This window comes from Cupressus sempervirens, chromosome 5 (assembly GCF_028749045.1).
Source record: "Cupressus sempervirens isolate cs-2001-9-10 chromosome 5, ASM2874904v1, whole genome shotgun sequence".
In the NCBI taxonomy this organism is placed as follows: Eukaryota; Viridiplantae; Streptophyta; class Pinopsida; order Cupressales; family Cupressaceae; genus Cupressus; species Cupressus sempervirens.
In genome coordinates, this window is record NC_143122.1 from 22,578,415 (window position 1) to 22,601,198 (window position 22,784).

A 22,784-nucleotide genomic window follows, 5' to 3' on the forward strand; every position below is an offset into this window, starting at 1 on the left:
TGTTTCTAATCAATTTTTTTATCATTGATGTCAAACTTGTTATTTGCTAGAATAACAATTGCTTATAAGATCCAAGTACTATCACTGAGTCAATTGATGAAGAGGATTTAATCAACAATATATAACAAAAGCACCTAAGAGAAAGGTTGAGTTATGGTCTTCTAATGAAGTGCAAGGATCAGTTAAGACAATGGTAAAATGATGAATTGATAACATACTTGAGGATACAGAGGCTGACCACAATAAGAAACACTAGAAGAATAAGTTGCAGAAGGGATGTCTGCAAAGATTAACTAAGTTCATTAGTGAGTGCCAAGCAAGCTAGTTTGAGCCGAGGATATTTTTAGTTAGTGCCAAGAAAAATCATAATCTAGTCTATGTTGAGTGATACAGAAGGAGCTGAGCATGTTCAAGTGCCGAGCAAAGTAACAGGTGTTGAGCATCAGAAAAACTTAGTGAATGCCAAGTGAATCCACAGTAGGTGCCGAGCATCAATAAAACATAGTTAGTGCCAAATAAAAATGTATGTGTCCAACAAAAAAATTTCAATACTGTCAAGCTAGTGCATTATTGGAAAGTCAAAGATTCATCACATCTGAGCCAACAAGTTTTTTAACTTGAATTTTGTGAACTAGATGGAGGATAAGGATGATGAGCTAGAGGTAGAAAATTTTAGGTAAACTATTTTTGCACGAATTCAAGAGGATTCTTCATGATGTTTCTAGAAGGAACAAGATTTGGGTTAGATTCATTGAATCCTACCTAATCCATTCAAATTGGAATTAAAGGAGGGAAGGATTGAGCAAGAAAAGGAATTCTAGACTTCTATTTAAGGAGTCATAGGCCAAGAAGTAGTAGTAGTTGGGGTGTCACAATGCATAATTGTTGAAGGATGTCAAGAAGAAGGTGAAGAAAGAATAGAGCATAGAGATTCTACATCAATAAGTGGTTAGAAAGAAGATTGCATTGATACATCAAACATGAAGACTCAAGAAGACAAAGCTTGAAAGGAGAACAAGCTGTCAAAGCTATAGAGACTGAAAGCCAAGCAAATTGTGAAGAGCAAAACTGTGATCTAAAATTTTCAAGTTAAGTTATGAGTTATATTAGGTCAAAAGCTCTTGTTGTTACTCTCTAACAATTGTGCAAGATAGGGTAAAATCCTATGGACTTAGGTTGGTTTAACATCCATTTGTAAATCCTTTAATAGGGAGACATTCCAAGTGAATGTTCTAAAGTCCTCTAACCAGGCCCACTTCTAACAGGGTGGTTAAATCCTCTAACAAGGTCACATTTAATAATGTGTTGTAGCCTTTAAGAGGTCAAGCCTTTCTCAGGGCATCACTTTAGAAGAGCAAGAATTGACTAGCAAGTTACTGGCGGTTTTTCTCAAATCAAGTTTCCATGTAAATCACTATGTTATGTGTTGATCTTTCATGTGTTATTCTTGCATTTTGATTTACAGTAACTTGCTAAGTAAGAAAGTTTAAGCTTGGATGAATAAATAGTTTTATAGGCTCACTTTACTTGATGAAAAAGTTTTAATTGGAAATTTCAACCTTGAATAACTGATTCACCCCCCCTCTTAGTTATTCTAAATTATTTCTAACGATTGGTATCAGAGCCATCTATTGATTTAGTTTCAATGTACTAGAAGCAAGAAGATCAAGATGCCCAAGAGAGAAGTTCCCAAGCTCAATAGAGATAACTTTGCTACATGGAAAAGCCTATTGAAACTACACCTTGGATCAATAGGTGATTATGAAAAAACCTCAATTGAAGTGGAACATGTAGATCTAGTTAGAGCCCTTACTACATATGATTTGAACAAAAGGAAGGAGCATAATCAAGCAATGTTGGTGATTGCCTCTACACTCAACTATGTTGAGTTTGATGAAATCAAAGGATGTGATTTTGCATTCAAGATGTGGAAAGCCCTATCAAATATCTATTGAGGAGATCAGAATTTTCAAAGAGAAAAAAGAGAAAGCCTCAGAGGAAAGTTTGATGACATGAAGATGGAGGAAGGTAAGAAGGTTGCTCAATATGCCTCTAGAATGAAAGAAGTAGTAAGTGTAATAAGAAGTTTGGGTGGTCATTTGGAAGATGATACTATTAAAAAAAATACTTAAGAACCCTACTCCCCATCTATGCTATTAGAGTCTCATCCATCCAAGAGCTTAGGTGTGTCCCAAGAAATCAGCTAACTTTTGAAGGAATAGTAGGGAGACTCACTACTTTTGAATTGTCCAATTTTGATAACTATAGACCTGAGAATCTTGAATCTGCTTTCAAGGCTAAGATATCAATAAATGATATTGAGGAGGTGAAATCAAAGAAGAGTAGAAAAGGAAAGCATGCATGTAGTGATGGCAACATAGATGAGAAAGATGTGGAACAATTGGAAGCATTAGTGGCCAGAAAATTTCATAGAGGCAAAGGAAAATTCAAAGGTAAGTTACCTATTATTATTTTTAATTGCAATGAAGTCGGGCATATTGCTGCAAGGTGTACATAGAATAAGAACTATGAAGAGGGAAACAAGTACAAGAACAAAAGGGAAGATGATAGCAAAGATTACAAGGACAAAGGAAAAAGATGCTACATTGTTGAAGAAGATTTTGATGAGAATGATGATGAAGTAGTTAATATAGCCATAAAGGATGAGTCAAATAAAGATGAGGCAACAACACTAGTAATCTATGTGAACAAGAATGACAAATGGATAATAGATAGTGGATGCTCACATCACATGATAAGAGACAAAAGTAAGTTTATTATCTTTACCCAGTATGATGGAAATAGCGTTAGATTTGGAAATGATACTCCATGTCAAATCAAAGGAAAAGGTTCTATTAAACTTACAGAAAAAAATTCATGTGATAATGCATACTACGTTGAAGGATTGTGTTGGGACTCAAAATTGAAGCCCTGATTTTGAGTACCATTGAGAAAATTGACCCTATAAACACTTTTTGATGCATGTATACCTGGCTATCCATTTGATGCCCATGAGGTGTTTAATTTTTCCAACACCTTCCATTCAGCATATCCACACATTCCATAAAGATAAATTGTCATTCAGAGTCATTTTGTGGAGACTCTGTTTACAACTAAATATCTCGCACCCAATAATGTTTCATGACTTGCCACTTTGGGAATGTTTAGTGTCCATAATAGAGAGCCTATGTTTCAAATTTTGAATCATTTTGAGTCAATTTGACTAGGTTTTGAATCCCTCCAAGTTGGTCACTTACTGTTGTCATGCTAATGTGAATTGTTCATAATTCTGGAAGGCCCTGTTTGACTGATTATAACTTTGACTGAGTTGACTAAAATGCTATAATTCCTTTTGCATTAAATTTAAGAGGTTAGAAACTTGCTATGTTTCAATCTTGAGTTTTTGACAAATCCGTTTGATCAATTTTCAAATGTGATTCCAAATGCAATTTCTAACTTTTTACTGGTTTTAAAAGGAGTAGATTGATTAGTACCCCTGTTTGTCATGTTATATCTCAAAATTTATGATAAGTGATATTTAATGGATTGTATCATTGTGTTGTAATCTAAAAATACTTCAAGTGTGCCAATTTGAAAGTCTTGACAAATCCATTTGCATACTTTCCTAGGTCAATTCCATTTGCAAAAAATGCTTTTTTGTCAGTGTTTCCAATTTGGAAATTTTGAATATCTCACTTTGACCATTCACCAAATGCATCCTATTATTTGTCATAAGCCCAAATCCCAGATTCATACTCTCCTTGTGACAGTGAACCAACCCCCCAGTTTTCAACCTACCGAGTGTCAGTTTGCCTTGTTATCAAAGCCAAATCCAAATGCAAATTATTGTTTTATGACATGTTTTCTTGTAGGCAATTCTAAGAGGTCAAATTTCACAATCAATATCTTTTGACTAAGAATTTTTCATGAGACGAGATTTGACAAGGTAGGAGTATGCGAAACAAAGAATCAATGTGCCATTTTTTAGAGCCCGATCAATTTTTAAGACCAGTCAAAGGGCCTCCTAGCACAAAGTCGACAAGTTGCAAATTAATGATAAAATGAGTTTTTAATGGTAGAGCATTGATTGAATTTGAATCCAATCAATGTTGGATGTTCAATAAGGCAATTTGAGAACTTAGTTGTTTGGAAACAAATTTATTTTTCAGTCGGACCCGCTTTGGGGCTCAACTAATTTCATCTTATTGCAATGATATGAACTTGGAATTAGAGGAGATTTTAAAGGGGTAATGTTATAATGTTTTGATTCATCGTACATTTTGCATTATACATGTAGCATTGTAAGTCCACTAAAAGTAAGGGATTGCTCACACATTGGGATACAAAAGAAGAATATAAGTAAATGTGGATCAATGAATCATAGCTATGGAAGCTGATAGGAGAGAGGAATGACATCAAATTTATTTGCACAAGGCCATGAAATGAAAAGTATTAGAATTCCTATCCATTACACAATATGGAAGCTAAATAGCCACACAAATGGCATGGCTAAAGGAATATTAGGGTGTCTACGTTTGAGTATGGTATGCCTGAGACGTTGTGCTCTGTAATAGTTTATAATGATGATGGATTGCGTATTTTCTCATGTGGAACAAGCAAATAAGAAATCAACTCTATTTCCTTGCATTCAAATAATTTAGAATTGGATTTATTATTATTCTATGATAATAAGAAGATAAAATGCTGATCATACCCAAAATGACCTACTTTTGATTGCCCCTTTTCCAAATTTTCCCAAGGATGTATTTAAGCTTTCCTTTGATGTCCAAAATTGTTAAAGCCAGTGGAGTTATTATTGAGAGCCCATGGATTAGATCTCTATGCAACTTAATTCTTTACTACGTGGCATCTCATATAATGGATTCTACTTGATATCTTTTGGCTATTGAATGTGGAAACACATGTTGGGAGTAAGCATGTGCAGATGACAGCACATCAAATTGCACACTTGACTTTCTAGACTATTAAAGTTTAACAAATGAGTTGAGCTTTGCTTGTGAATAATGGATGAACAACATGCAAGTATTTAGCTATTGCAATGCAACAAATACCTCCAATATTTTTGCTTATGGAATTTATTCCTACGGTTGGAATACTGGGATTACATCATCAAGTTTTCTTACCAAGTACACCTATGTTGTTTGGTGGGGATTTATGAATCTCAGTTCCTTGGGGCAAAATCTTGCAACAAGCCCTTTCAGTGGGGAGAACATATTTGTAATCATTGATGGCACATTGAGTCTAATATTATTTGCATATGTTCTTGCAAATTTGTAGACATTGCTGATGTCTCTAAAAGTTAGTGTTGAAGAGTGGAGAGTTCATAGAAATGATGCAAAGGATTGCATGGAACATCAAAAACTACCTCAACATCTTTGAGAATATATTTGGTGCTCTAATCAATACAAATGGGTTGCTACTAGAGAAGTTGATGAGGAGGAGCTCACTAAAATTCGAGGCGAGATCAAAAAATTCATGATTAAAGGAGACCTATGTCGATTCAACATGCTTGCCATTAGGAAATTGATTGAAATTCAAAGCTATCAGGATCAGTGGTCTTTTCTAAGAGGGAAGTCACCATAGCAAAGGCCTCACATTTTCACAAGGAGAGGTTGCGACAGTGTAAAAAGAAGCCCCAAGCCATGCAAAAAGACAGGGTAATAGGAAAGAAGAGGAACATTAGCACAAAGAAGAGGAATAGGGGATGACTCTTTTTACTCCATCATTGGAGTAAATGGCTCATGTTAAGTCTGTTGATGACGATATTCTTACCAAGCCATTTTTGGATGTCTGCTAACTTGTGTTGCTTGTAATTGAAAATTTTGGTGTAGCCATGACACTTGTAAAATCTCATGTTGGTGGGAATATATCAAGGTTGGATGCAAAGTACAATTTAGATCCTTTGCCATACCATTTATTGTAAAATATTATGCATAAACAGGTTGAAGAAAATACGACAAAGGCTTCTTCTAGTTACACAAATGGTCTTCTTTGGTTGACAAGGGCTATGGACTTAATGGTAGAATTGTTTCACAACTTACTTGAGCATCCAAATTGGTCAATGACTAAAGCATGTACAAATTCTTGTAACAGGACATTGAAGAAATGGTATGGATGGATAGCAAGCACTAGTTTCACTGTGGCCATGAAAGTTGCTCTAGATAGGAAAAAATTTATGGAAGTAATTACAGGCAGTGGTGATGTGATATTGGACATGGAAAAGTTTTGTGCATCCTTTCCATTACTACTTCAATAAAACCATAAATTCTTGAAAAGTGTTCGCTTGAATGATTTAAAAGCTTCTTGAGGAGGCATTCTCCAGGTGTTGGTTTTATTTGTTATTATTTAAAACATATCTTTGAATATGTTTAATAGATAAAGAGGAAACCTGTCAGAGAAACAACAGGGGCATATGAAAAAAAGATGAATAATCCCACATTGGGCATGTGGTAGGAAATTTAAAGTTTAAATACTATCCCAAAAAATATGCATAATGTCTAAGGATATTGGGCTTTTTCAAAGCCAAGGCTTTCAAGTGGGGCCCACATGAGTAAGCCCCAGCTAGTAGGTCATCTAAGGTAATTTTGGATGAGCATGCAAAATGAAGAAGTTCATTGAAAAAGTTGCATTGCCAGAAAAGTCGCCAAAAAAGTGGAGATTTCTAGTGGTCGCCATGTCACCACTAGAAAATGGTGAGACTTTTCAGCAAGAGACATGGAAACTTGGCAAAAAATCACAAATCTAGCTTGAAAAACCTTGAAAATTGGTAGAGAATGTGGGTCTTATTTGATGATTTGATTGTGACGTGGTGGTGTTAGCTCGAATCAGAATCCAACACATGGTAGCCAAGTAGTGTGTACATTGCCTCAATGATGATGTGGTAGCTAGATCTCATGGCACATAGGATGGTGACACATGGTGCATCTGATGGTGGTCACCATGTCACTAAGGTGAAGATGCATGACCATTAACATAGTGAAATGGTGATCCAATGAGATGCTGACACATGGCAATGAGCTAGCAATGAGGTGGCACTAATGTGGCATGATGAGGTGGTGCTAATGTGGCATGATGTGGTGGACTAATGACATGGCATGGTGATGGTGCCTAGTTGGAGAGGTTTGATGACTATGCAGCAATGAGCCAATCAAACGTCGACACATGGCACCTCTCTCAAATAGGGTTGACTTGAAATGGGAGCTGAGGGCAAAAAAAAAAGTTTTTTCAATGAAATTTTAAAATATTCTTTCCAAAGAGGTGCATGTCAAAGTATTTTAAATCAAACAGGGGTTATTTTTAAAGTATGAACTTTGGAAATTTTTATTTTTTGAAAATTCAAGAGTACATGGCAGGGGGTGCCTTTTTCAAACTGACTTTTAGGGGGTATCTGAGAGGTGAATATAGGCTTATTATATATCACTATAACTAGGAGAATACAAACATTTCGATTATGTAGTTTATTTTTGCACAATTGCTACTAGTTTGAGTTATAAGAAGAAATGTAAATTTTGGGCCTTCTTGGTGAAATGGAAAAAAATTGAAGATGTAGTTATAGGAATGGTAAAAACACATGGTAAAAGGTTTGTTGGATTAATTTTGAGAATATTATACCTATTTGGTATAATTTAGCTCCAAATTTTAGTGATGAGGAAGGATTTGATTCACCAGTTGCAAAGAGAGACCAGAGAGATTCTTTTCACTACTAGGAGAGAGAATTTCAATGGACACATGTCATGTTCAGATCAGATCTAGAAATTCACTTCCTCTTATATCATTCTCTTTATTTCTCTTTGTATGGGTTCCAGTTTTCTAAGATAAACTTCTCACTATTGTGATGCAATTCCTTTTAGCAATTTCCCTTGTAATGAGCAGCATTAAGTTTTGTGCAGATAGTTCTTTTTTGTGAGGTGATTTCTGAATCAATTCTATACATCTTTCATGTATTTGTTTTCAAAGAGAATGAATAAAGCAAAGCAAAGGATTTACATTAATTTTGCATCTTGTCTCCTATTCATGGATTTGTAATCTTTTCTAGTTTGTGAACAAAAATCATAAACTAGGTTGCATTTTGTTTAAGAATGTATGTGATTGAAGTATCTTGCTGATGGAACAAAGAGCCATGTAATTACTTGGTGTTTATCACAGGTTTTGCAGATTTCATGATGGGATAGTTTGAGTATGAGATTCATTTTGATGCATATGTCTATTCACAAGGTGAGAGATAGATCAAATATTTCTAGGAGATGTATGGTTGTAATTCATGTAATTACCCAATTGATAAGGCACTGATCAATGATAGGATCATTAGGTTTTTTTTATTCATACTTAGGTCTTGCTAATATTCAACATATTAAATCATCTTTTCCCTTTTATATTGAAATTTATTCAAAGTTTAACCCTCACTTAGCTTAATAGTTTCATGATTCATGCTATTAGCTATTTCATGCTTGTGATTTCTTGGTTAAGTATAGAAGACTTAGGGGTTTCATCTATTATTCTAGATCCTAATTATGCTCATTGCACTGGTCACATTATCAAATCTTAAGAGGTTCACCCACCTAGGTTTTACAAAGCTTGAAGTGAAGAAGGAGTGTAGCCTTATAGTTGGCCCAAGTTCTTGGTGAATTGTGTCCATTATTGGAGATAGCTACCCATAGATGCATTCTTGCCTTGCATACTTGGTTATTCAAACTTTGTTAAATCAGGAGCCAATAGATTGAACTACAATTTGTTGAGTGTATCACAGTTAGGCAATGAAAGTTGTAAAGTAGAATTTGGAAACAAAATTGCCAAAATCTATGATATTGTTGGAAATTTGATAGGAAAAGGTGAACAAACTAGGAGTAATTTGTTTTAACTAGATATGGAAGATGAAACCTATCTTATTGTAAAACTTCATGATGTTTTGTTATGGCATAAAAGGCCATGTCACGTTAACTATGATAATCTGATTAGCATCAGCAAAAAGAAGAAAGTTAGAGGTTTTCCTAAGCTAAAAAAGCTTAAAAATACAATTTGCAAACAATGTCAACTAGGAAAGATGACCAAGTCAAGTTTCAAAAGAAAAGTTTACACTTCCAAAGAAGTATTAGAGTTAGTGCATACTGACTTATGTGGCCCAATAGAAATACAAAGCTACCAAGGAGACATATATGTAATGTTATTTGTGGATGACTATTCTAGGATGATAATTGCCATGTTCTTAAAGCAAAAATCTGATGCATTCCAAAATTTTAAGTGGTATTTGGCCAGGGTTGAGAAGGAAACAAGAAAGAGTTTGAAATGCCTGAGATCAGATAGAGGAGGAGAGTTCACATCAAAATAATTTGAGATATTTTGCAATGACAAAGGAATTAAAAGGAGAACATCAGCACCTAGAACTCCACCACAGAATGGGATTGAAGAAAGAAGAAATAAATAAGTGATAAACTATGCTAGAACATTAATGATGGAGAAAAATGTTACTCTAAAGTACTGGAGAGAAGCTATAAGTACTAATGTCTACACCCTGAATCAAGTACAAGTCAAGAAAGGTACATATGCAACACCTTTTGAATTATGGTATGGTCACTCACCCAATGTAAAAAATTTCAAAGTGTTTGGTTGCAAATACTATATTCTTAAAGATACTAGAAATGACAAGTTTGATGCAAAGAGTGATGAAGGCATATTCCTTGGATACTCCACTAGAAGTAAAACATATATTGAATACTAACACCAATAAGATTGTGGAGAGTGGAAATGTAAATTTTGATGAGCATGCAGAAGTCCAAATTGATGAATCCAAGAAACCAAAAGATAATAGATCTTTTGTATACTTCTATGAAGGAATACCAACTGAAGATGATGCTACCAATCAAGATGGGAATCAACAACAAATTTCAGTATCAGCTAAGTCATGGCTAGTGAATGTCAAGCTAGATTTAGAAGCTAAGTTGCAGAATGAAGAAAATGTACATTTTGATTCTAAAATTAGTACACATGGAAGAGATGATGAAATACTTGAAAGTGATGTGTATAATGACTCTAAAGCTGAAGGATCAAATATTCAAAGAAGGGTTGAACCTAGACTATCCAAGTATGTGAGAAGACATCACCCTATAGAATAGATCATTGGAGACAAGGAAGCAAGACCAATGACAAGGAACATACTAAGGAATGAATCATGTCTACCGAGCAAGATTGAACCCAAAATAGTGAAAGATGCACTACAAGATGATAATTGGCATAAAGCTATGGAAGAGGAGATAGATCAGATTAAGAAGAACAAAACCCAGACCCTAGTTCCAAGACTAGCTGATAAAAATGTAATTGGTACTAAATGGGTCTTTAGGAACAATCTTGATGAGAATGGTGAGATAACAAGAAACAAGGCCAGACTAGTTTGCAAAGGCTATGCACAAGAAGAAGGATTGGACTATGGGGCCACATTTTCCCTTGTTGTAAAAATGGAAGGAGTAGAACATGACTTGCATATTCTGCTTATAAAGGTTTCAAAGTCTACCAAATGGATGTAAAGTCTACTTTTCTTAATGGAATACTAGAAGAGGAAGTCTACATTAAAAAAAATAGAGGGATTTGTTAATAACAACAACAAGGATATGGTTTAGAAATTGCATAAAGCACTCTATGGTTTCAAGCAAGCACCTAGAGCATGGTATAAGAGACTTCATAAATACCTTGTGAAGATAGGATTTGAGAGAAAAGATGACAATAACAACCTAAACATCAAGGCAAAAAAGGGTAAAGACATTTTGACATCTGAAATCTTTGTTGATGATATAATATTTGGAGGAAAAGATGCTCTATGCAAAGATTTTTCTGATCAAATGAAACATGAGTTGGAGATGTCAATGTTTAGAGAAATCAAACTCTTTGTTGGATTGCAAGTACATCAACTAAAACATGGGATATTTGTGACCCAATCAAAATATATCAAGGAGATACTCAATACATTTGGATTAGAAGATTCAAAACTAGTTAGTACACCAATTGTAACAAGACATAAGTTATCCAAGAATGATGAGTTAGCTGAAGTAAATCGAACAATGTATAGATCAATGATTGGAAAGTTGTAGTATGTTGTACATAGTAGACTAGACATTGCATTAGTTGTTGGAATAGTGGCAAGATTTTTTGCAAATCCAAGAGAAAGTCATCTAATAGAAGTAAAAAGAATACTAAGGTATCTAAAAGGAATTGATGACTTTGCCTTATACTACAAGAGCAGTGAAAAGTTTGAGTTGAAAGCCTACACTGATCTAGATTGAGGAGGTAATATTGATGATAGAAAAAGCACCAGTGGAGGATCACTTTTCTTAGGTAAAATATTAGTTACTTGGACCAGAAAAAGTAAAGTTGTACCTCACACTCCACAGTAGAAGCTGAGTATGTTGCTACTGCTATTAATTGCACTAATATTGTATTGATCAAATATCTATTGCAAGGTATGAAAGAAGAGGTAATTGAACCTATGATACACTATTGTGATAATACAAGTGCCATTAACATATTAAAGAATCTTGTGTTGCATACCAAAAAAAAGCATATTGCAATCAAGTATCACTATGTAAGAGAATTGGTGGAAGAAAAGCAAGTAAGGATTGAATATGTTAGCTCAAAGGAATAGATTACTAACATCTTTACAAAAGCACTACCTAAAGATTCTTGTGAGTATCTCAAAAGTAAATTAGGGGTGATACCCCTATCTAAGGCTATTTGAGGAAAAAACAAGACTACCCTACATCAAATAAGTTGACTGTTGGGATATTACAAATTGATGTAGAGGATGTTTACTTTAGTATCATGCCTGAAGTAATCAAAGTGTTGAAGTTCCAAATCAGTCACAAGCAAGGTGATAGAGGAAGAAATTGGAGTACCTACAAATGCTACACTTGAATGTTAAGATGCTGAAAGTCTTTGGCATTATTGTCAAAGAGGGAAAAGTAACAAGAAATTGATCAACAAAATTCAATTGGATGGAGGGAGAAGTAGCTGATACCATACCATGATCAATGCATACAAAGGGAGAAATAGTAGAGAAGAACCGATCAATTCATATAGAAGAAGATTGTAATATTTGCAGCAAGAAAAGAAAAGGAAACAACAACTCGGAGGGAGAAAATAGTTTATCAACAAAAGAATTTAGAGGGAGTCATAAGTTAACTTATGTTACTAATAAAATGAATACTTTTGAATAAATTTTTCTTTTTGGCATTTGATTTATTGTTTTAACCTAGTTAGCATTTTGATAACTTGGTTGATTAGTTTGGCTTGCCATCAATGCCAAAGAGGGAGATTGTTGGAAATTTGATTGAAAATGAATACTATCAAAGAGGGAGATTGTTGCAAAGAAGGAAGAAGGTTGATAAAGAATGGTTTCAATCATTATTTTGTCATTAATGTCAAACCTTCTATTTTTTGGAATGACAATTGCTTATAAGATTTAATAATTGATGAAGAGGATTTAATCAACAAGATGTAAGAAAGGCACCTATGGGAAAGGTTGAGTTATGGTCTTGTAATGAAGTGCAAGGATCAACTAAGACAATGGTAAAATGATGAATTGATAACATACGTGAAGATATAGAGGTTGACCACACTAAGAAACACTGGAAGAATAAGTTACAACAATGATGTCTTCAAAGCTTAACTAAGTTCATTAGTGAGTGCCAAGAAAGCTAGTTTGACCCAAGCAGATTTTCAGTTAGTGCCAAGAAAAAGAAAAATCTAGTGTATGTTGAGTGATACAGAAGGGGCCGAGCATTTTCAGGTGCCGAGCAAAGTAATAGGTGTAGAGTACCAAAAAAACTTAGTGAATGCTGAGTGAATCCATAGTAGGTGTTGAGCATCTATAAAAAATAGTTAATGCTGAGTAACACAGTATGTACTAAACACCAAAATTTCAATAGTGCCAAGCTATTGCATTATTGAAAAAGTCAAAGATTTGTTAGATCTGAGCCAAAAAGTTTCTTACCTTGAATTTTGTGAACTAGATGGAGGATAAGGATGATGAGCTGGAGGACAAAAAACTATAGGTAAACCATTTTTTAGCAAATTCAAGAGGATTTGTCATGATGTTTCTAGAAGGAACAAGATATGGGTTAGATTAATTGAATCCTACCTAATCCATTTGAACTAGAATTAAACGATGGAAGAATCAAGTGGGAAAAGCAATTCCAAAATTCTATTTAAGGAGTCATAGGCTAAGAAGTAGTAGTAGATAGGGTGCCACAATGTGCAATTGTTGAAGGATGTCAAGAAGAAGGTGAAGAAATAATAGAGCACATAGACTCTACTTTGATAAGTAGTTAGAAAGAAGATTGCATTGGTACATCAAGCATGAAGACTCAAGGAGATGAAGCTTGAAAGGAGAAAAAGCTATCAGAACTGCAAAGACTGAAAGCTAGGAAAATTGTGAAGAGTTGAACTGTGATATGAAATTTACAAGTTAAGTTGTGAGTTATATCAGGTCAAAAGTTCTTGTTGTTACTCTCTAAAAATTGTGCAAGAAAGGGTAAAATCCTATGGACTTAGGTTGGTTTAACAACCATTTGTAAATCCTTTAACAGGGTTGCATCCTAGGTGAATGTTCTAAAGTCCTCTAACCAGGGCCACTTCTAATAGGGTGGTTAAATCCTCTAACAAGGTCACATTTAATAGTGTATTGTAGCCTTTGACAGGGCAGGCCTTTCACAAGGCATCACTTCAAAAGAGTGAGAATTGAATAGCATGTTACTGGTGGTTTTTCCCAAATTGGGTTTCCACATAAATCACTATGTTATGTGTTGATCTTTCATGTGTTATGCTTGCATGTTGATTTACAGTAACTTGCTAAATAGGAAAGTTTAAGCTTAGGTCAGTGAACATTTCTATAGGCTCACTTTACTTGATGAAAAAGTTTTAATTGGACATTTGGACCTTGAATAACTAATTCGCCCCCCCTGCCCCTCTCAATTATTCTAAATCATTTCTAACAATTACATCATCTACATTTACTTCATAAGGAATTGGCCTTAACCATGCTACCCTTGGTAATACTGCCTGTGCATACACAAAATCTATGTCCACAATAAAACATATTTCATCGTAATATCTATCTAGAATAGATTTTGGAATTCTCATTCTCCTTTTCATCTTAGCTTTGAATTCATCAAAGTAGTTGTCCATTACTGCCTCAAAATTATCTCCCAACCTACTTATTAGGTCACTTATTTGTTCCATAGCAGTCCTACTCCTATCCTATCCAATTGTTCCAATGGTAGGAAAATAACTTTATACATAGAAAAATATGCAAACTATTAGGGATCCAAACTTATAAGAGATGTTATTTTCTTTTCTCACCACTTCTAGGTTCTTTGTAAGTTGGTGAAGCTATAGCTCAACAAGATCGTATGAATAATATTTCTTCACAATTTTGTAGCTTAAATCAACTCCAACATAGGGTACAATGTTTAATTTTCTCAATTGATAGAATTTGTGTGCAATCACATGAACAAAAAATTTAATTAATGGACCCCTGATGCCATTCAATTGACATATCATCACAATTCCACTTCACCTTGGTCAAGTTTTCAATCTCATTCTTTGTTATGATCCTTATGCTCTTTGGTCAATCCAGGGTAGAGTACCCAGTTACCCTTCAAATGATTGCCTTGTTGATCTTGATTGGCCTACCTTCTACCAAATTTTCATATCATGAATTCAACTAAGCACAATCTTGATCCATTCAACCTTGAAAACTCTCAAAATTCCTAGGGCATGGGTAGGCCTTTTGTTAGCAATGATCTTGAATTCAATTTTTAGAATTCCATCAATGCATAACTTGTCATATGCTACCCTTATTTCAAAATCTCCAATTTTTCCAATCTTACATTGATAGCATGATCTAATTCTAGGTGGAATTGATGACAAAGCTCCAAAATCATCAACATGGTTTCAATTTTAACTAATTTTTTGAAATTTTTTGGAGGCCTTTGATCATTCCTTATGATTTGCACACTACTATCCTTCATCATTTCACTTCCAAATGCCATTTCATACTAGGTTTTTAATAAAAAAACTTCCACAAATATCTTCATTCAATATTTTACTGAGCATTAAGAGTGGTACTTACATCACTTCAAAAACTCACTGATAACCTATTGAGATTCTTTTCTCTTGTTTTTGAAATCACTTTGATTACTATGAAATATTTTGATGATCTCTTTGATCACTTGGTGAGCATAAATGAATCACCAAATTTAATAAATACCTTCAATATTTCATTTTAGGTTTGCAATTAATGCTTTTCTACTTATTTGGTGTATGACACCTAGATTGGTCTACATTTCATCTCGGCTAAGGTTACTTACTCAACCCTAACCAATTCACTCAGTCAAGATGTATTCTTCTTCAATTACCTAGTATAGATTGTACCACTGATGCTCGGTACTTTATGATTTTCAATTTCTAACAATTCTTAATGCATCTTTATTTTTACAAATATGAATTTTCATCTCTTTTATGCTAAGAACTAATTTAAAATATAATATTGAATATATAGTTCCTACATACCTTTTCTTTAGTGAGATCTGGTGTGATCACCTGATCCATTAGATTGGGTGATCACAGTTTCGTCTACTCTACTGCTTCGAATTCTTACTATCTCTACCCAAGTTTTATGTCCTTTAGGTTTTTCACTTCCATTACTTAGTGTTGGTGCTATTATTATGGTTTTGTAGTTCCTTATGATGTGTCCAACTTTGAGACAACTAAAACACACTATCTCTCCATTTAAACATTTCTTGTAATTTCATCTTAAATGTGTTTTGATGCAATTCTTTGGAATGTGTCCATACTCTCAACAATAGTAACAATTGTACCATGTATTATAATCCCAATTGTAGGAATTTCCTTTCCTTACTATATTAGTTTATTTTTTTGATAATCAATTTGACTTTTTCTTAAGTCTACACTGATGAGCCTTACGTCCATACTTTTGACAATTTTAGCAATGACCTTGGAATTTAGATGCCATTATGGATGAGTCATTTTTCTTTTTTCTACATTCATATTCTTGATGTCCTACTTTCTTGCAATTAAAACAATTACCACTTGTTTTAGGTATAGGAATTTTTTTACCATAATTGCTTTTGCAAATGTTGGTTATTGTAGAAACTCAAAAATGGTTTGTGTCTATGGTGTCATTAGTTCTTCATACTAATTCATCCCATTTTCTCATTCCACTAACTTGGATCTTTTGGCCAACTTGATCATATCTCAATAGTGTCTCTCCTCATTCATATCCTCCTTTAATTCAATTTCATATCATTTTGAAACCATTCCAAATCAACTTAGAATCATATCAAATCAATCCAAAATCACCCCAAATCAAGTCAAAATCACCCAAAATCAATCTTAATCAACTTGAAACATGTCAAATATCCCAAATCTATCATCATTTGTCAAATCCTAGGCATTTTTGTGGCTTTTTAGTGCCTTGGAAACCTATCAATCTATCAAATCTTGTCAAGCTGACCTTAGTACTATAATGACTCTCAGTACTAGGTCAAACTATCATTCACATCATCTAATCTTTAACATTGTCAAGTCTCTCAATGTTAGATCATAGCATTTTCAACCATTTAATAATATTGATACTGTCTGTCAATGTTATTATGATCAACCTTATCAATCAATCTCTTTCCAAGTTGCATATCCATGGTGACAAATCCAATGCTCTCATCTTTTGTGTTGATTATAAAATGAGCATTCTTCCTCTCATTTTTGGCCCCTAAATTCTTAAATCCTTGGGTCCCTAGTTTTTAGTCTTTTCCTCCATCTCTCATGCTAAAATCACATCTTCTAGTATTCTTATAGTGTTATCATTACCATAGGCATTTGCTTTCTAATTGTGTGTGTTATAGGAAATTTGGAGCTACATCATATGGAGAAGAAAGAAGGACATGGGAGCTACAAATGAAAGAGGGGATTTCTAACTTTGTGTTGCCTCCTTTTTGTTTATTTGGCTTTCATTGTAGACTAGAGGGTGTTGATGTACATTTATTGAGTTTTTTTTTTAATCATAGTATGTTAGACATTTTCCCATTTTCTAGTCCTACAATTGGTGAACCTAATGTGAACATGCTTAACAAACTTGGTTTTCTTGTATTTGTGCTTGTAGGTGCAAGGAAGGAGCTCACTTAGAGGGGCATAATGCTTATTCTCTCTCCTTTGTCACAACTAGTCTAATTAGGGGGACCAATAATATGATTTTATCATCTCATTTATGCATTCTATTATCTTGTTTTCCTAGGGTGCACTCTGCTCTTTCAGGGCACACTTGGGACCGCTAGGAGGTAGTTTTAGGATCCTAGAAGCCACCATAACCACCATCTGTTGTTCCTAGCTTACCAACTACAGTTAGAAATGATCAACTATACCCTTCTAGGCCCTGAGTACACCATGGATGTAGTCTACACTATTTGAGCACACTTGGGAGGATAGATTTTAGAATTTCACTTCCTAGGTATTGTTTAGGGCCCATTTCTCCACACTTTGCAACTGGTCTCCCAACTATTCCTAGAAACTACCAATTGTACACTTCTGGGCCCCAAGTACACCATGGGAATAGTTAGCACTATTTGAGCATACTTGGGGGCATCCTAAGCCATTCTAGCCTTCTAGGTTGTAGTCTACTCTATCAGAGCTCGCTTGATTCAAAAAAAGCACATACATAACTCAAAATCTACATCTAGGGTTTCTATTTATTTCTAGGACCTAGAGTAGATGTTCGTGTGTTATTGATGGTCTATTTTCAACATGCAGTGATCATTATATGAAGACTAATCATTGAAAAATTACTAATTTCTATTTGCAGGATGTTGTCGAAGACCCTCTATGGAATTCCTAGATTAAATAAGACTTCATTTGGTGCATAAAATAAAAATTTTCTTTTCTTCTTGGCGTGTCTACAATGTTTAAAACCCTAGTGGTTACATGGATTTATCCTCTCCCCTTGCCATTCATGGATCTTGGGTGTAAGAGAAATCTATGTGACTTCTATAGGAAGCCTACCTTGGATCAAGATTCCTGATATTGGGTATGCCAGGGGACAACTTCAAAGCAGTAACAAGCCAAAAGACAAGTCAATGTTCTAGTTGCTATATAAACTTGATTATAGTGAAAGTTGTGTCAGTGATATTTCTATGTGATAGCTCTCCTCCAGTACCCTTGTGGTGTTTCAAACCTCAGTTCTCAGGGCTAGGAGACCTTTTGAGGAAGTTTATCATTCACTTGCCAAATGGAATACCCTTACTAAAAACCTTATTTTAGTGGCCAAAATCCTTTTTATCCACTAGCTTAAGGGGTCACCCATGCCTGTGAAGACATCCTACATTCTCATGGTCCTTAGTAGAGACAACAATCCCTTAGGACATCATGCCCCTTAGGAAGCAGGTCTTGGTAGCCTCAAGAAGTGAGTGCACTGTAAGGGGGAACTTGTGGTGCCAAGATCCTAAGTTGTCTACTCTAGATAAGTGTGGCTGAACTTCAGTTCAAGTAGGTATTCAGTGGATATAGTCTTAAAGCCTAGGTTGTGGTGTGTTTTTTCACTTTTAACAACAATTATTCTTATCTTATTGTGTCTTGTGTGTGTGTAATACATTAATCAAGATAAAAGCCAACTTTACAATTTACACCTTGGATATCATTTTAACCTTGTCAAGACATTACACATTGTAAGAAAATTACAACCTTTGTCAAAACTTTGCAAACTTTGGTCCAATACATTCAAGACTTGGAAAACATGGCAACTTGTGATCCTAGACATGCTTGGCATAACATAGATTTCATCCTTGCATAGAATCCACTTGCATTCACCCAAGTTTGAGCCTCATTCTTGTATTATCTAGGCTTCATCTTGCATCTTCTAGTCCTCATTATGTATCCCTTATCTTTCATATTGCATTTGTTAGGGTTTAGTATGCATTCTTTGCATTTCAACCTCAAAATTTGCACTTTGCATCTTCCCTTTGCATACCCAATCTGCATATTGTGCACTTTAACCATCATTATGTGTGTTTTATCCTTCATTTTACACCTTTATCCTAGTCTTAACAATGTCCTCTACTATTTAGCTCATTGTGACATCAATCTGGAAACCCTAGCACTAAATATTGCCTTAGTTTTAGCTAAGTTTACCAACTACACCTTGAAACTACCAACTATGCCAATTGCATAATTGGTACTATTTTAGCACACTTGGTGGTCTTAGGACCCAATTTAGGCTTCTAGACAACATTCAAAGACTTCAGAGGTGTCCTTAGGTACCTAGGTAGGTCCCCTTGCATTAGCATGCCCTGATCTGCATTTTACACCTCCTAACCTTCATTGTCATCACTTAGGACACTATTCCTTAGGTTGTAACCTTCATTCTATATCTCCTATCACATCATAAAATCAAACCTAGCATCTTGGCTCTCTAGTAGAACAACTTGGCAATCACCCAACTCAAAATTAGCAACCATTCAACCCAGCCTCCCAACTGCACCATGAAACTTCCAATTGCACCCAAACTAGCCCCAACTGCATCATAGGCATAGTTGGTACTATTGAAGTGCACTTGGTGTTTTTAGAGCACACTTGGAAGCTAAATCACCATTTTGGGCCTCCAAACAATGTTTTGGGACCCTAAAATTGCATTTAGAAGCCTCTGTAGGTCCTCATTCTACATCTGACCCAAAACAACATCCTACACCCAAAATCTCATTTTTCATCTTAGGACCTTTGCAAAGATTTCACCTAAGTTCAAAACCTTGCATATGCCCTTATCATTAGCATCATCATATTTATAGGCTCCCTAAATGTCATTTTGACTTACCCTAGTAGTATACCCCCTTCATCTTGCATTGTTCAAAACCCAAGCATCATTTCCACTATCAAACCCTATCAACTTGTCTATCAAATAACTTGTTTCCTTGATCACTTATACTCATTTTGCATATCCCAAATGCCATTATAAACCTTAGCACACCATCCCTTGCATATCCCACCTTGTATGCATCAATTTCCAACATCATTGCCAAGTCCAAAACCCAACCCTAACCTTCATTTTGCATACCCGCATCTTCATTTTTCATACCCTTTAGTCAAAATTCCAAAATACCATTCACATTTGCATTTGCATGCTTTTCCTAGGACATTTGCATCTTGCATGCCAAAACCCTAGTTCATTTTCCACCTCCATAGGTTTCATCACATCCCTAAACATCTAAAAACCCAAAAAAAGCTCATATCTTGCATACCCACATTTTTACCAACTATACCCCTATTTTACCAACTGCACACTGTAGGTGTGCAATTGGTAGTTTCAGTGTGCAATTAGTAGTTTCAGAGCACACTTGGTAATTAGGTATTTCATCTTAGGTTCCAAAATTGTAATCTACACTTCCATATCCTTCATTTCATCCCAAAACCCTAGAAAACACTCAAAATCACTCAAATCATTCATATTTTGCATTTTAGTCACCCTAGCACATTGGTTTACCAATTGTGTACCTTCTTCTTACCAACTGCTTACCTTTAGGGCCCCAAGTGCACCAAGGGCACACTTGTTACTATTTGAGCATAGTTGGTAGTTTAGGTGTGCACTTGGGAGGTAGGGAGTCCATTTAGGTTTTCTTCCACTCCATCTGCATCCTTAAGTATCATGACAGTACTCACTAGGACACAATCAACTCAGAGACCCAAAGAATTTTACCAACCCTTGTTTTTTGAGGTGCCAAGACAACCAAAACATTGTCCAAGAAAAAAGAAGAGAAAGAAAACCCAAAAAAAATTTGAAGAAGACCAAATCAAGGCATCACAACCATTACTTGCAGACCCCTTAAACATGTATCCACAAGATCACCATAATCAAGAGATGACACAACAAACCCTAAGAAATGCACCTACTATGAGGCTTCCTTCAAACACTTCCCCTATGCATGGGATGGTTCAATGGAGTCCTAACTTTGAACCTATCTTTGTGCCAATACTACTTGGATGTGGAAGTGTACCAACCACACCCGAGGATAAAAAAACACACTCCTTTGAATTTAGCGAACCCAACACAAGTACCTTTAACTCTAATACATCAAACACACAACAAGGTGTTGTACAACTAACTAATAACTCTAACATTGATTATGGCATCACTGATGAAGAAATGGCTAGGGCATGTCAAGACAAAAATTTCCACAAGAACTTCAAACTTTTAGTAGCCCAAGAAATTGTCAAGTTTAATCCACACTTCAAGGGACCTAAGTCCAAACATCAAACCAATAGAACAATTGAAAATATACAATCCATGATCAATTTGGACTTAGATAAGGTAAAACAACCTTTGGAGTTTTCAAACACAATAATGACACCTATAAGGTCCCATCAAGAATCAACCAATGAAATCCTCCAAAGTACATCTGAACACATCAACATTAATCCCTTGTTTGATGAACCACAACTAATAAAGGGAAAAAAGACTCTTCGTAAATATCCCAAAAGGATGTGAAGACTTAATCTCAATCACATGATGCAACAACAAGAAATTCCTAAAGAGACTTGTACTCTAGGGATGCCAAACATACCTCCTTTGGAGGAAAATCAACAAAGTGCATCGTTGCTCCTAACTCTATCAAGTGTTATGACATCAAATGTTACAGAGCCTCCCACAAGTACACCATGTGAAACATCAATTGTAACAATCCATATTGACACACAAAGGAAAAGTCTTATTAACAGTACACCTATTCCCAAAAAGAATGAGCCTCATTGTCAAATTAATATGATGTCCCAAGGAGAAACCTCTAATGCACAAATGTACCAAAACAACAATACCAACATGATATTCAATTCTCAAGGATATAACCAAATACCCCAACAACATCAACCTATATTAGTACAACAACTTAATATGTCCAACACACATTCATGGAAACATCAACCACAACAACAACAATGTTGAGTGGTACAAGCATCCAATGTCCCTAACACTCAATCCAATGTAAACCCACTTGACTTATATGCAATGTACCAGTAACAATTCCAACAATAACAAGCTATGTTTCCTAAACAACAAGAGAAACTTAAATAATAGTTGAAGTACCAAAGATGTCTTGAGTAGCAAATAGTGTATCAACAACCTTTGTTACAACATCACATGCCACAACAATCTCAATAGATACCTCTACAACAATAGTCACATACATGGTCTCACATGCAACCAATAGATGTATCCCAACAACAACCACAACAAATGGTATAACAACAAAACATGGTGCATCAATTGTAGTTCACACTACAATAAGTACCACATCAAATACCATAACAAGTACCCCAAAATCTATCACAATAGGAACCCTTTTGTCTTCAAGGTACTAACATACCTCCACCACCTAGTGATACATCACTAGACTCATCATACATAGAAATGTTAGAACTAAGTAGACATAGTTCTCACCATAGGAAATAGTCTAGTCATAGACACAAAAGAATTGAAGGGAAGACTATTATGCAAAACCCTAATGAAGAATTACTAAAACAATTCAAACAACTTTCCAACAAGTTGAGGCATTTAGAGTCCAAAAGAAACAAGCTAAATATATAGAGAGAGACTTATGTGCTAATCCATTTGATAAAAGTCTATATATGTCTCCATTCCCAAAACACTTTAAGGCTCCAAGATTCAAAAAATATCGACAAAAAGGCAACCCTATTTATCACATCCAAGAATTTTTTGCCTCTTG

At 35.0% G+C, this 22,784-nt stretch overlaps 1 pseudogene; it reads left to right on the forward strand.

The window, feature by feature from the left end:
* Positions 1-5,725: 5,725 nt before the first annotated feature.
* On the forward strand, positions 5,726-6,328 carry LOC149554401 (glycolipid transfer protein 1 pseudogene; annotated as a pseudogene).
* Positions 6,329-22,784: the final 16,456 nt, after the last annotated feature.